This window comes from Antechinus flavipes, chromosome 6 (assembly GCF_016432865.1).
Source record: "Antechinus flavipes isolate AdamAnt ecotype Samford, QLD, Australia chromosome 6, AdamAnt_v2, whole genome shotgun sequence".
In the NCBI taxonomy this organism is placed as follows: Eukaryota; Metazoa; Chordata; class Mammalia; order Dasyuromorphia; family Dasyuridae; genus Antechinus; species Antechinus flavipes.
This window is the reverse complement of record NC_067403.1, coordinates 227,519,421-227,536,199: the sequence shown is the minus strand read 5'-3', so window position 1 is coordinate 227,536,199 and position 16,779 is coordinate 227,519,421.

The window sequence follows — 16,779 nt, the reverse complement described above, 5'->3', positions numbered from 1 at the left end:
TATCAGCTCGTTATTTCTTTCAGCACAAGATTATTCTATCATAATCATATACCACAACTTATTCAAGCCATTCCCCAATTGATGGGCATTCCCTCAATTCCCACTTCTTTGCCACCACAAAAAAAGCTGATATAATTTTTTTAAATAAATAGGTCCTTTTCCTTTTTAAAAAAAATCTCTTTGGGATACAGACCTAATGGTGATTTTGTTGGGTCAGTATGCACAGTTTTACAGCCCTTTGCGCACAGTTCTAAATTGCTCTCCAAAATGGCTGGATCAGTTCACAAATCCTCCAACAATGCATTTGTGTCCCAATTTTCTTATATCCTCTCTAACATTTGAAGAAGATTGTTAACTGGCCAAAACACAATTCTTAAACACTGCAAAGTGTTCCCTTAAAACACAAATGTATTTATAATTAGTTACATTAAGATCATTTTTTTCCCCTCAGAGAACAAAAAAACCACACTGGCCAAATCTAACCAGAATAGGTACAGCTCTGAGAAGAAAAAGGAGAGAGCAGAATCATTTTGAAGCATTCTAATGTACTTTTTCTGCTGATAAGGGAAGGAGGAGAAAATTACTGCCTATGTTTACATTCATTTGGGGATGTTGAAATAAATTGTTGTCTTCATTCATTTCAGGAAAGTAAACAGATTGGGAAGGTATTTTAAAGAGTGTTTGAAAGCTTCTGGGCTTGATTTTTTTTCCCTTTTTATTTGTGTTTGTGGTTAACCACATTTCTGGAATCTTATGATTTTTTTTTTTAATGACAAATTCTGAAACTTCTAACACAGTTTCTGACAAACTGCAACCTCTAAATAGACTTGCTTCTTCTCCTGTTGATGTTATCAGATGCAAGAATGGAAAATACACTGGGAGGTTATTTTTGGAAAAATAGATTGAGATAGAGCCCCCACCTTTCTGAAGCAGCAATTTCCAGGCTTTATCAGAAAACAGGAATTTGCAGACTTTAGAAAGTTCTTTTAGAGATAAATCTGTTGCTTTCATTAAAGCTGAATAGTGAATCTCCTGAGAGGATAGCCCCAGCAGAAATTTAAAAAGCAAAGGAATGAAACATGGATTTTAAACTGGAATAAAACTGAAAAATCATCTGCTCTAAGCCCATTATTTTATATGTACAAACCGGAGTCTAGAGAGATAATATGGGCTAGTGGGATGTCTCTGAGCTCAAATTCAGACTCATGTCCTCTGACTCAGAATCATAGCTAAAAACTTGAGTCAATTCTGTTGGACAGGGAACAGGAATTGATGAAGTTTCTAAGGAATGACTCTCTTTTATGTGGTTGAGGTAGAATAAAGACAGATGTCATGGAAGTTAAAATGATTGGAAACTGGGAGGTAAGACTTTTCAAAGAGGACAAAGATTGGAATGAAGACAGATACTGAACTTATTAGTGAAGATTCAGTGACCTAAAGTAAAGATCTGGACAGGGCAGAGTCAAATTTAATGAGGACCATAAGATAGGAAAACATGAGGGTAGGCTTAGAATATAAGATCAACCAAAATTATGACTATGAAGGTGACATAGTCTTATCTCTTCTTATTCTTACTGTTCAGTTGTTTTTAGTTCATGACCCCATTTGGAATTTCCTTGGCAGAAATAATGGAGTGGTTTGCCATTTCCTTCTCTGGATAATTTTACAGATGAAGAAACTGAGGCAAACAGGATTAAGTGTTTGCCCAGCTATAGCTAATAAGTATCTCATGGCACATTTGAACTCATGAAGATGAATCTTCCTGAGTCCAGGCCGAGCACTTTTTCCACTGTGCCTTTTAACTGCCCCCTCTTTATACATATAGGGCAATTCAAAGCCCGGAAGGCTTAATACCAGTTATTTATAACTAATGTAACCCTAATAACCCATTAGTATAGGACTCTGTCTTCCCTAGTAAAAAATCAATCTCTCATATCTATGTGAGAGCTGGGTGGAATTGGCAAGAGGAAGAGAAGAAAGCTCCAGATTTTTTGAGACTCCAGAGCTTTCTGGCTTCCAGCTTCAATAGAGAGGATGGAAAATGTCAACCCTACTCCAGGTGGCTGAAGGAAAAGACTGAGGGAGAACATGAGAAGAGCTGGCATTTTCTATCATGTCCCTATCCCCAGTTGGCTACACTGGAAACTTAAGAGAATTTCCCATTGTGTGAGACCTAGGACCTTCTCTTGGTTGATTTGAGTTCCCAACTCTTAGTGGGAGACTCCTTCATTCTGTATTGTCTGATATATTCTCCTGTAACTACTTTTTCTGATTTCTGTTTTGTTACCAACTTAGATAAATGATCTGTTACATGTGTTTGCTAATTGTGACATGTTCATTGTAGAACTGGAATTTAATGAAAAAGGAATCAAGACTTGGATGCAAAGCTTGGGTTTTGCTTCTTCCTAATTAATGAAACAATGATCAGAAGTTAAGCTTGAACCTGAAAACTGCATCCTCTAGACTATCAATGTTTGAGGGAGCAGATAGATATAATTCTAGCCTGGTACTTCTTCTCTGGGGAGATCAACGTAGTCAAACTTCTGATCCCCACTTCTTTCTTCCTCTCCTGACAGGAATTTAAGTCTTCTTTGAAAAAGGATGAAGGAAAAAGAGACTAGAAATGTCTCTTCTACCTCCCTTTGAACCACATAATGACATCCCCATGCTACAGGTAAAAGAGACAACTCTTGCTACACTAATAAAGGCAGGAATGCAGGTCATATGGGTGGAGGATGACTTTATCTGTTTCACATGGCTTTTATTCTAGATCAAATTCATTTGCATGCAAAATTGGAGAGGATTTGGTAAATTTCTAAGCCTAAATCAGATTTTTTGAAAAATCTAGAATAACTAAAATTCAGCCCCAGATTAAGTACTTAAAAGAAAGGACTTAATTTAAACCTATTGTTATATTGAATTTTTCTTTTTTATCCAGGAGGCTTTTAGGGATGGATGCAATGATTCATAGTCTCTGGCTATGGCAAAAGAGATAAATATCTGCCTTTATCAATGGAGGACTTTCCTTAGTATATGGGTACTGAGGTAACTGGCAGGTAATCCTAAAGGCTCCTATCATCTTAATCATCAGAAGTGGAAACAACCACAAGACCAAGAAAGGACTATCTATCTGCCTTGGGGGAGGGCGAAGAAGGAGACCCTGAAAGAAAGGTAGGAGGGAGATGGAAAGAAATTACTTTCAGCACAAATTATAACTCTGCTTATCAGGAAGCCGGCCAGAGTGGGTACAATGATGACATTAGTATCAATTACCAGGAAGCAAAGAAGCCATGAGTATTTCCCTTTAAATATATATCCAAGCCACACATTCTCTATTTCTATATCTTACTACATGAATTTTTTGTGCATCCTATACATGTTTTCTAAGTGTGGCCATGGATGGTATACATACCTGTAGGAGACTGTTCCCCAGGTTTATAGGGGAGAGGAAATAATTTGCTGCTATTTATCTTACACTGATGTTTCACTAAATATCTTTGCTTTTTAACTAGTTACTTTCTCTGGATGACTAGTAAAAGTAATCCCATTAGTAAGGGCTTATGACTATGAATAGCTTGAACCTGAGTTGGATTTTCTGGGGACCCCATGTATGAGTTCCAGATACAATATTTAGTAAAAGAAATTGAGACCTTAAGTAGTAAATGGCAGAACTAGGAATCATATTCAGTTGTCTGACTAAATTGAGAGGTCTTTTTATTATATTTCAATAGTGGAAGTTTCCAGGAGATATATTCAAATAGGAGCTCAGAGGAGGACAAGGACTGGGAAGTGAGAGGGTTATGTTTACAGTGGATAAAGCGACAGCTAGTGGGACCAGCTTGAGATTCTTTCCCTAATGATTTCCACCATTCCTCCCCTAACTGACATCATGCTAATATCTCATGTGATGAGGGATGTTCTCCCTGATGGGCTTGAGGACAACAGCCTGAGAGAATCAAGACAAAGAGCTAACAAGGGACCAATTGGGCAACTGTGGATGGAGAGAGGAAGTTGGATACTCCACTTTTCTTCAAAATGTCATTTCCCCAGGGATATCATGTTTAGATTCTTCTCTGACAGCAAAGTTAGCATTTATTTCTCTGAATCATACTTCCTCTCAGGCTTCCATTTATTTCACATCCAAATAACAAAGTTACATTTTATCTGAAAATTTAGGCCAACAGTTCCAAAGAGAAGGCCTGCTTCTCACAGATATGCTGGTTGATCCTCTCAGATAGTTTCAAATTCGATTTAAGGAATTATTCTGTTATTAGGTTGTACCATGTAGATTAATGATGGATTTCTAAGTCATAAGTACATTTCAACAGATTTGAATTTTACCTGAGTCTTGTTTCTTCTCCATAGAACAGGTTATGACATATTGCAGTATCAGCTTTGTATTATTACTCTTCTCATGCATGAGGTAAATGACTTGTCAGAATCAAGATTGGAAGGAAATTCTTCTCAGAATATCACAGAATATCTTTCTGTGTTTCCTGAAATTTCTACCATTACTCACCCCCGTGGAGAAACAGTAATAATGGCTCACATTTATATCATCTTTTAGAGCTTCTATAGGGGTTGAGGAGAAAGAGGAGAAAAACAGGTTGGAACACTTTTTGGGAAATGGCAGAGCTCCTTTAGGGATTCCAAGCTTCCCATCTTTTTTAATATCTGCAGGCTGCTAGTGTTGCTGTACAGTAGTGAGAAATGAGATGCCACAGTTTCTGAAGAATTAAAAATTAATATCACAAAGAAGGAATGAAGAGACAGGAGCATGGTGGATGGAAACAACTACAAAACACAGTGTCCCAAAAGTCTTAGTGTCGTTTTAAAATTTAGTAGGCTATGGTAGCTAAAAGCACTGAGGCTTTGATAGGTTAAAACTATATTGAGACTTTGGGGATATCTGATAAAACCAAATGAGGAACTTTGGAGTACAGTAGTAATGGGTAACATCCAATAATTACATAATAGAAGATGGGTTAAACAATTAAACCTTTTCAGTCCAATTGTGCCATCCTTAATGAACTAGCAAGTGATTCAATTTTTAAGTGACATTTTATTTTTCCAGTTACATGTAAAGACAATTTTAAACATTCGCCTTTTAAATTTTTTCAATTACAATTTTTTTCCTCTCTCTTACCTCCCCATTCCAAAGAAGGTAAGCAATTTTATATAAGTTATATAGTGCAATCATGCAAAACACATTTTCATTTTAGTCATGTTGTGAAAGAAATAGACCAAAAGAAAAAAATGAAGAAAATAAAGAAAATGAAAAATAGTATGCTTTGATTTTTATTCAGACTCCAGTGCGTTTTTCATAAGTCTTTCAGAACTGTCTTAGATCATTGTATTGCTGAGAACAGCTAAATCATTCATATCAAACAATATTGCTGTTACTATGTATAGTATTCTGGTTGTGCACATTTAATTTTGAATTGGTTTGTTTTAAGTCCAGACTTTTCTGAAATCATTATTTTTCTTATAAAGTGTTGCCATTATTAAAAGATTTTATTATATTCAACAAAGAAAATGTTTATATAAATACACTGGGTAAAAAAAAACTAGATACTTCAAAAAATGAATTAACTCAACATTAATTAAGTCCCTGCTATGTCCAAAACATGTAGCTAAATGCTGGAGATACAAAGGAAAAAAAAAAAAGAAAGAAAAAATAATAATCCTTACCCTCAAGAAACACATTCTGTTGGAGAGATCTGAAATATATGCTGATAAGTAAATACAAATATACTTAAAGAGATAAGACAAAGAAATTTTAAGAGGGAGAAATGTTTTCACTATTGTCATGAGTATCAATAAGAAAGACTCATGAAACATTGGACCTAGAAGGTGGTACATAATCTGTTTAAGAAGAAACTAGTAATTTTATAAAGTCAAAGTGAGAAGGGAGTGCATTCTGGACATTTCTTTGAAAAAAGGACAAATAGATCTATAGAATATTCTCTAAGTTCCCTAAAAATATTTCAGTTTCAATGGAAATCTGGGTCTGTTTAGTGATGACCAACACATTTTGAGTTAAATTTTATGGAGCTCACAATTACTAATGGTGCTCCCAAAATTTATCTGGTTTATGGTAGATAAATTGCTCCTGAGTGAGAAATATCTCTAGGCCTAATTAGTCTCAGCTATTTTACCTATTAAACCTTTCTTAATAGTTGTCCAAATAAATATTTCATAAGATGAGAAATTCAGAAGAAGAAGGAACCTTACATACCATCTAGTAAATTTTATTTTACAAATGTGTAAAGAGGATAGAAGAGAGAGTCTACGTTACATCATCCCCACCAACATGGGTGTGTGTGCACATGCAAATAATATGGAGAGAAAGAGAGAGAGAGAGAGAGAGAGAGAGAGAGAGAGAGAGAGAGAGAGAGAGAGAGAGAGAGAGAAACTGAGAGAGGCAGAGAGAGACAGAGAGAGAAAGAGAGACACACACAAAGAAAGACAGAGAGAGAGAGAGAGAGAGAAAGAGAGAGAGAGAGAGAGAGAGGCAGAGAGCTTGCTTGAAGGTTTGCAAAGGGCTTTATAAATATTATTATTTCATTTCATTTCTACCACCTGGGAGGGAGATGCTATTATAGTCCCAATTTGCAGATGAGGAAATTGAGGCAGACAGAGGTTAAGTGAATTTCTTAGATTCACACAATTTGAGACCAAATTCAAATTCAATTCTTCCTGACTCCTGGTCCAGTAAGTATTCTAACTATTGCATCATCTAGCCACCAATCAAGTTTCTTGAGGAGATCAGTCAGATGATAGATGTCTCATGTGAACTCAGGTCTTGACTCCAGATCCAACATTCTTTACACTATTTTACATATAGAACCTCAGAGTCAAAAAGGATCTTAGAAGCTCTCCATGCCAACCTCTACCTGAACAGGAATCCCCTCTTCAATATCCCTGACAAGGAGTCCTCCAGTTTCTGTTTGCTGGTGTCCAGCGATATCAAAAATATAACCTCCCAGCTCTGACATTTGGATTCTGAATTTGAACAAGATTGTAATCCTTCTGGGATGGCCAGTTTCTTTATCTATATCTAATATATAGATATTCTTTATCTATAATATATCTATATGATATATCGTATATAATATATTTATAAAGTGAGGAAATGTCTCTTCTGACCCTAGATTTCACAATCTTATGATTTAAGACAACTCATTCTACTTTTGAATAGCTCCAATTAGTAGGAATTTTTTTATTGAAATGAAAATTGTTTCATTAAACGTCTTTGCTGTGAACTAATTATATCTTCTGCCTGATTAGTAAAACTAAATATATCTTTAGGGATTCCTAAATGAAGGATTCTGAGCAGATGCCCACAAAGAAGTCTGAACTTTGGGTAATAATAGCTAACATTTACATAATACTTACTATATACCAGGCACTAAATATTTTACAAATATCACTTGATTCTAAAAACCTTTCTGGGAATACATGCTATTATTACCCCCATTTTACAGTTGAGGAAACTGAAATTAAATGACTTATCTGGGATCACATGGCTCAGGGTGTTGGAAAGGGATTTCAACCTCAGATCTTCCTTACTCCAAACCTGACACTCTATCCACTGCACTGTCTAGCTCCTTGTAAGGGATCTAGTGTGTGATTTGAGTTACACAAGTTGGGTTGAGTTGGGTTCCCCAGATACTAGCCATGAAAGAGGAATTTTATTTGTTGTTCTTGGCCTTAAAGTAGAGAACAAAGAGCAATGAATGGGCTAGAGGAATTTGGTCTCATCAATGTTTGACTTTCTCCATCAGCTTCCTTATCCCCATCTTTACCACACACACACACTAGCTCCCAATTCCTCACCATCTTGCTGCTGTTGTTTCTTCCAGCTGTTTGCTCTGTTAAAGACAGTGCATCCTAGTGGATAGTGTATTGGACTTAGTGTCCAGAAAACTAAGTTTTAAATGGGAACATTTTATGGGAACACAAGTCAATAAGTCTCTTTGAACCTCTGTTTTCTAATCAACAAAATGATTATAAAGATTATAATACCCCCATCACATGGTTACTTTTAGATTTTTACAAGATTATGAGACACATAAAATGCTCTGCAAACCTTAAGGCAATATACTAATGTCATCTATTATACCCTAATTGATGTTGTCAGTTCCTAAGCAGCTGGACCCCTGAGAGATTACAGAAGTATAATCTGTATTTTAGCCCTGTCAGAATAAAACAGCCAAGACTAAAAATGCCTCTGAGTTATTTGAAAGTTTCCAGCTCTTTCAAGTCCAGGCTCTAAATGCCCCCTGGATTTTGAGGGTTTCTGCTCTTCTACCAAATCCTACAATCCCATCTTCTGTACAAAGGGACTCACTAGTGCTTCTGAGCACTCTATTCATTCTATTCTGCCAAGAATCTCCATTCCCTATGCCTAACTTGAGTTAGAACAAATTGGTCCCATTCATCAGTTCTATTTCCCTGTGTCCAAATAGTGTGCCTCCCACTGAGTCGTTTGGGGTTTGGAAATATACTTGTGTCTCCTTTCTCTCTGCTTGTCTGCTTTCCATTCTTCTCCCCAGCATTAGAGCACTCCATCCAAATTCCTCAGGAGCTGCTCTGCAGAGAGGAAGGACAGTGTGTTTTTGCTTGCTTGTTGGGGCAACAACTCATTATAATAATTAGCTGATTTTAAGCCTAAGGGGCAATACGATGACCCCTAAATTTATTTCTCTACTCTTTAGCTATAAGAAATTTATTTTAGATGAAAAGTTCTGACTTGTCTTAATTACTCTGAGGCCCCCAGTTGGGAAAATTTCTAATATTCAGGCAGGAGTTGGATTCAGCCCAATCTTATGTTTATATCTACCTCTAGTCAACTTCTGGTTTCTTGGTGGTTGAGACAATTTAGCTTTCTGGAACATTTGGGTAAAACACAACAAATGATATCATAGTATCTGTGTAAGGCATTGGGAGGAGAAATTAAAGAAAGCTCAGGCAATCGTTTATCGGAACGTCCCTCAGGTCAGGTTATTCTTTCCAAGATTCCTATGAAGCCAAATACTCTTTCTGAGATTTCCTTCATGGTCACAGTTCCTTTGTTCCACCTGCCAGTAAGAATCTTGGAATTTTCATTCCACCCATTCTAGGTTATTTTCTCCCTTTTATACAAATTGTTCAGGTCAAAACTTCTTTAAATCTGAGTTGTGACTTCATGTGAGTTCATATAACTGAAGGTGGGGTCATGAAATTATGGCTTATTATTAGTAAATGTTTGATTTGTATACTTATATGCCCAGGGTCCACATAAATTTTTTGGGTGAAAAGAGGTCACAAGTGGAAAAAATTTAAGAAGCTCTGATTTAAGTTGTAACTTAAGTTAAGATGGTTTGATTATAATGTTTAATAAATGCTTAGAGAGGTTTATCATCAGAAGGTTGGCTATCAAAAACTGATACTTTTTGACCAAAGTAATGAGGATTATCAAAAAAGCATCATCATTTAAGACCTTTCAGATAATGAACTTCCCCAAACTTAGGTAACTCTGTCCTTGAAGGCTTGTCAGAGTAGTGGAACATGCCAGAACTTGCCACAATCTTCTGATATGACCTGCAAGAACCCAAGTTAATCATAAATAGGATTTCAGTTCATATTTAAACCAATATTCATGTAAAATTCTCTGATACCCATCAAATTCCCATGAATTTAATTGGAATAATGTAAACAAAAATTCAGACTTTTACTTAAAATTTCTATTTTCAACACAAAAATTCATTCATTTTTATTGGATTCATTAGTTTTCTTTCCTTTATTAAATGAATTATTAAATTCATTCATTTTCTTCCCTATTATTAAATTTATTAAAATATGCATCTGTTATTTTGAGCCTCTGGTCATACGTACACAATGAAAGCATACCAATTCAATTAAACTCAGCAACTAAGATGTTTCCCAAGCAAAATTAAACAAGGAAAGCTATAGAAATGTAATAAACAAAGAAAGAACACAATAGCAACTGACATCTGAGAAAAGGCTGACAATTCCAAGACAGAATTAAGCTACATTAAATTATGTGGCAATAAATGGGTTCATTTCCAACTCACCATATGTACTTCCAGTAGTCTTACAACTCACACCATGCCTTTGGAGGGAAACACTGATATATTCATCCATTCATGATATACATTGATATATTCATTTATTCATGATATACATTGACATATTCATTCATTCATGATATACATTGACATATTCATTTATTCATGATATACATTGATATATTCAGATACAGATTATTAGAGGTAGAGGGAACTCTGTTACTTACCTTCTGGGTGACCTTGAGCACCTAGCTGAATCTCTCTGGAGACTAATTCCTCATCTACAAAATGAGAGAGATGGACTAAATAGCTTTTATGTATCCCTGATGTTCTAATTGTGATCCTATGCCCATCAAACCCAATCATTTTATAGATGAGGAATACACAAAGGGAAGAACATGGGACATGTGGAAGTTAAAATAACTAGGTATATTCTATGTGAGGAGGAATCTAAAGAAGGGCACAATAGTTGCCTTGAAGAATTTGGAATGCTATTACAAGTTCCTGTTCTCCCATGTTCTGGATTCTCTTTCACTTAGAAATTGCTCTGATATCTTCCCTTTTTTTTTTTTTTTTTTTTTTAATTTTAAGGACTGAGAGCCCTTGGTCTTTCCCATGATGCTTTATGATCTTCACCCCATGGTAGCAGCTTGTTAAAAGTCCAACCATGACATACTCGTTCCTGCAAGCTTTCTGAATGAGCCTGTAAAGACTCTCCCTGAGTTACATAAGTTTTTCATTTGCAAATCATCTTAAGAGAACTTCTGAGCAATAGATGTGCCCACATTTTCCAGGCTTCAAAAATAGTTCATATCATGCTCAATTATTCATTGTCAGAGTGTCTTCAATGATTGGAAGTTAAAGGACAATAGCATATAAATATTTAGCAAAGCAATGAGGACACAATGGAGTTCATTTCAGAGCCCTGCTGAACAACATGTTCATTTCCCACATGTTCTAAATGATCCATTAAAACTACTTAGAAAAGGAGAAGTCAATTATTTATATCTTCTGTGCTGATTCCTCTTGGCTAATTCCTTAGCCTATCACAATATTACAAGAAGGGTTAACTGATCCATGCAAGGCAGAATAGGATTACCCTGGGAAGATACTATATGGATGGTCATTAAGCTAAAATATTACTTGAGTGCATACAGTGCTGAAGAAACAGGGCTATAAATTACAAATGCAAAGAGATTTGACCCAGTCTTTGTCCCTAAGAAGCTTAGAAGGAAATTAGGGGAATATTTACATAAAAAAATAAAAAAGTGGGGAATGAATTTGGGGAAAATGCCCTCCATCTGCCTCTATGGAACCAAGATAACTGAGTAGTTTTAGCTTTAGCTTTACCCAGTCCTTTGGGTAACTCCCTTTTTGGGGGAGAGATACATATTAAATATATATACCTAATGCTGTTGGTCATAAGGAAATATAAGCATTATTGGATAAAACTAAACCACAGTGGATCTTATTCTGCTTGTATAGTCCATACTGTCTTTCAGAAAGAATAGCAGACTTTTCTGAGTGCCTGTATTACATCAGCACATACTGATTCACCACAGTAATTTTGTTGTAAGTGAAAAGCTTTAGATGAATATCCTCGCTTGTTCTCAACTAAGGGAGCAGTGGGGGAAGAGGAGTCTGATTCTAACAGTGTGACCCAAGCAATTTAATAAATGAAATTGAAAGAGGTTTGGGTACCTCAATAGATGGCCCCCAAGTCCTCTTAGTGGTTGTCAAAGGTCATTCACATAATCCAGTAGAGGATACACTCAAGGTTCCAAATAAGGGTTTAACATCCTACAAACTCATCAAGTTTAATAACCATAACTTACATAGTACTTACTATGTGCCAGACACTGTTAAGTGCTTTACAATTATTATCTCATTTGATCCTCACAAAAAAACCCATTATTATCTCCATTTTAGAAATAAAGAAACTGAGATAAATGGAATAAAGTAATTTGCTCAGGTTACAAAGGAAATCAATTATATCAAAATACATAATCTTAGATTCCAGTCCAACTCTTATTTTGCAGTTGAAGAGTTTGGGCAAGGGGGGAAAGGGCATAGGATTTGAGCCCTGGGCATCTAATTTTTGCTCAACGTTTTTGAATACTAAAACAATTAAATGTATTTGAAAGCATTTGATAATTCATAAAAGTCCTAATGAGGTAGGAGAGTCTTATTATTACTCCTTGCCATGATTCTGAACATATAAATGCTCTTTCTCCACAAAAGCAGAACTAAACTTGTCAGGAGTTCAGAATCTCAGAGTTGTCAGAAACTCAGCAAAGTGAAGTGATTTGACCATGAACATAATTCCTGGGATTGGATTGCATTTTTTTTTTCATTCTCAGTGACTCACATCTGATCATGACAGTGATTGAACAAGGACACGGCACCATGGAAGCCCACAACTGTTGCCAATCTATCTTTTCTTATGCAAAGGGTCACTCCAGAAGTGAAAGGGTCCTATCTTTATAACCTATAAATTTCACTACCCATTCTGAAATGATCCAGCCGTTTCCACTTTTATTTACCTGCCCTTACATCTTGTTATGTTATCAAGTGAATTTGGGGGGACTCAAGTAATCAGGTCCCCTAATCAAACTATCTCACCAAATTCACATACACCAGATTGTAGAAATTAAGCAAAGCATGTTAAATTCCATCTTCCTTCAGACCCTACACCGACTTTCTGTGATACACTTATGGGAAGTCTCCTCATGCAGGAGAGCCAGGAATGATCTGTTTATGATCTTAGTTATTGGAAGAACTCCCTTCATTAGTGACTTCATAGATCTATGGGAAGAACTGCATGTACAATATCTCTAAATCTGCCCCTCTGATTGGAAGGTGGGAAGTTGAAACTAAAACTCCTACCAAAGCCTCCATTTATAGAGGGCTCAGAAGCTCAGCCAGCTCTTTATTTTCCACCAGCCACAATCCCTGGATTCTACTCCACTATCATAATCATTTCTCTCCCCCGCCTCCAGCCCCTTCTAGCTTCTCCTCATTAAGTAAACTCCTTGAAGACAGGGATTATCTTGTTTTTTCTTATCTGTATCCCCAGCATTTACTTAGCAAATGATAAGCAGTTAACTACTGTCTATTGTATTGTATTATTATGGTTCTCATCTACAGGAACAGTGGAATTAAAGCATAGTTTTGCCTGTTTAAAATTGAAACAATTTGCATTTACTTGATTTTTTTTTCCTTAGCTAGATTTTGGAAATCCCCCTCTTTCAATTCACTCTGATCCCTTCAGTACCACCTCAAAAAGAAGAGAAAGGGAAAAAATAGAGAAATGTAATTCATCAGTTTTGTGACTTAGTTGTCCCTTTTTTCCTCATCCTTAAAGTTAGAAATTCATATTTTTAAAAGTTTATTGTGAGTTTTGTCAAAGGTTAAACACTAGCATCCTAGCAAAAATTAAGGAAAGATATACTCCCATCATTATTACTTTATTACTTTTATAGGTTATAATCTAGAAGGAGAATCCCTACCACCCACCCCCAACTATTTGTTCATCTTAGAGGCACCAGCTTCTAGTTAAATGTTGACAGCAGCAGGAGACAGCACTATCTATAGTAATGTAATTCTCTATGTGTGTGGGAAGGTGTCAATTTTATCTGTGATGTTTCCAATAAACCAGAAAAAAGAGAGATACCAAACTAAAACTAGAGTAGAAACTTCTGATAGGAGGGGAAAACACACTACTTGTAGTTTCCAGCAATAAAAAAAGAAACTGTCGATCTAAGCCATGGCTAATTAAGTCTTTTAAGATTTGCAAATTAATCCTCTCCTTCAGAGTCAGGGCTACTGTTCTTCCTATGAACTATTTATTAATTAATCCTGGCTTTCTAGTATTTTGAAGGTCATACTTAGACCCTATGGGCCCAGACTTCTTTCCTAAAGCTTAGCTGAGGAAAAGATAACTACATTGCAGTAAGAAAGCAATTCTTTTGGACTCCATTTTTTTTTAAATTTTCATTTTCAAATATATAAGTTGTTTCCTTTTGGAGAATAACATCCAGCCAGCAAAAACCCTGAAACCGAAGTAGATTCTCATTGATTGGAAAGCAGCTGAGCAAATTGTGGTATGTGAATGTAAAGAATATTTTTTGAGCTTATATGAAATAATAAATACAAAAATTCAGAGAGAACTTGGGAAGACCTGTATGAATTGATAAGAATTGATAACAAAGCAGAATCAAGAGAATAATATATCCAATGATCACAATCATGTAAAGAAAAAACACCACCAAATCATAACAGAATACAGATTCTTGCAATATCTTTTCTAGATTCCCCTAAAATGACTATGAAGTATATTTCTATCTTCTTGATAGAGCTTGTGGACTTGTGGTCTATGACTTTGGAATGCTTCATGTTTTGTGTGATACCTGCGTGTACTATTTTTTAAATTTTTTCAGTATTTTTTAAATAAAAGCTTTTTATTTTCAAAACACATCTACATATACTACTATTAAATGTGGTCAGTATTTCAGTTTTTGCTTAAGTGTTTTTCTTTGTTAGAGAGGAGGATTCTATTGATGAGAGAGGATACTGGGAAATAAGAACTATAAAAACAAAACATAGCATCAATGAAACATTTTAAAAGAGAGAAAGGAATATATATATATATATATATATATATATATGTCCATGACAGAGAATCTTTTTTTTCCACGTATAACCATATGCATCTTGTAAATACCTAGATATTTAAATGTCTCCCCTATTAGAATGCATGCTCCTTGAAGAAGGGGATTGATTTTTTTTTGTTTATTTAGTGTATGTGTAGGTGTATGTTTGCTTTTCTTTTTATCCCCAACTTTTAATAGAGTAACTGGCACTTACACCCTTAATAAATGTTTCTTAAAATACAAATCATTCTCTAACTGATCAAAGGATATCAATAGACAATTTTCAGATGAAGAAATTAAAATCATTTCTAGTCATATGAGAAAATGTTTAAATAACTATTGATCAGAGAAATGCAAATTAATACAACTGAGGTGCCACTGGACACCTCTCAGAATGACTAAAATGAAAGGAAAAGATAAATGTTGGAGTGGATATGGGAAAATTGAGACATTGTTGGTAGAGTTGTGAACTGATCCAACCATTCTAGAGAGCAATTTAGAACTATGCCTAAAGGGCTATCAAACTGTGTATGTTCTTTGATCCAGCAGTGTTTCTATTGGGCATAAGGGATCACAAAAAAGGGAAAAGGACCCACAGGTGCAAAAATGTTGTGGCAGCCCTTTTTGTAGTGAAAAGAAACTGGAAACTGAGTGGATGTCCATCAGTTGGGGAATGGCTGAATAAATTGTGGTATATGAATATTATGAAATATTATTGTTCTATAAGAAAAGAATTTATGTGTGTGTATGTGTGTGTATATATATATGTATATGTATATATACATATATATATAAAGAAACATCAGCAGAATGATTTCAGAGAAGCCTGGAGAGACTTACATGAACTGATGCTAAGTGAAATGGGTAGAACCAGGAGAACCTGGTACACAGAAACAAGATTATACAAAGGTTCAATGCATGATCAATTCTTAAAGATGTGCCTCTTTTTAGCAATGAGGTGATTCAGGGCAGTTCCCATAGCTTTGTGATAGAGAGAGCCATCTGTATCCAGAGAGAGGACTGTGGGGACTGAGTGTGAATCACAACTTAGTATTTTCACCTTTTTGTTGTTTGCTTGCTTTTTGTTTTCTTTCTCATTTTTTCCCTTTTTGATCTGATTTTTCTTGTGCAGCATGATAAATGTGGAAATATATATAAAGGAATTGTACATATTTAACATATATTGGATTACTTACTGTCTAGGAGAATGAGTGGGGAGAAGAGAGGAAGAAAAATTTGGAATATAAGATTTTGCAAGGATGAATATTGACATCTATCTTTGCTTATATTGTGAAAATAAAAAGCTATTATTTATTTTTTAAAATGTTTCATATTTAACATGTATTGATCAACCTGCTATCTGGGGGAAGGGGTGGGGGGAAGGAGGGAAAAAGTTGAAACAAAAGGATTTGTAACTGTCAGTGCTGAAAAATTACCTATGCATATACCTGGTAAATAAAAAGCTATAATAATTTTAAAAAAAGTTTCTTAAATTGACCAGATACCCAAGGCTTCTGTATCATCTTTGAGCCTTTGGCCTTTCCTTAAATGTTTTTTCAATATTTTTTCTCTGTCATTCTTTATGTTCATCTCTGAATTAAAGTAATTGAGTTTTAAGATATATGTGAATCTAAAAAAAAAGCCCCAGACATTTAGCATTGGAGCCCCTCTGATTATAATTAGACATCTGGAAAGAAGGCTGACAAATTAAAAATGTCACCAACATATGTTTTTTTCTCAAAGGAAAATTGATAATATCACCTTGAAAAGAAATTTAAACAATACCCTCTGAGGTGTTCAGTCCAACTTGAATTATTCATTGCAGATTAAGGATAGTCAAAAGAAGTATACTGGTAGAAGAAAGAACTAGTTGACAAAGCCTGGAAGAACTTATTATTTTTTATTTACAAATGGACAGAATGTGACAAAGGGGACCCAGAATGCAGCAGGTGGAGGGAAAAGGCTGCATATAGCCTTACAGACATAAGAAAAGAAAACATATGAACAGATTAGAAAAAAAAAAAAATAGATTAAATGTTTTAGAAGCTACAGCT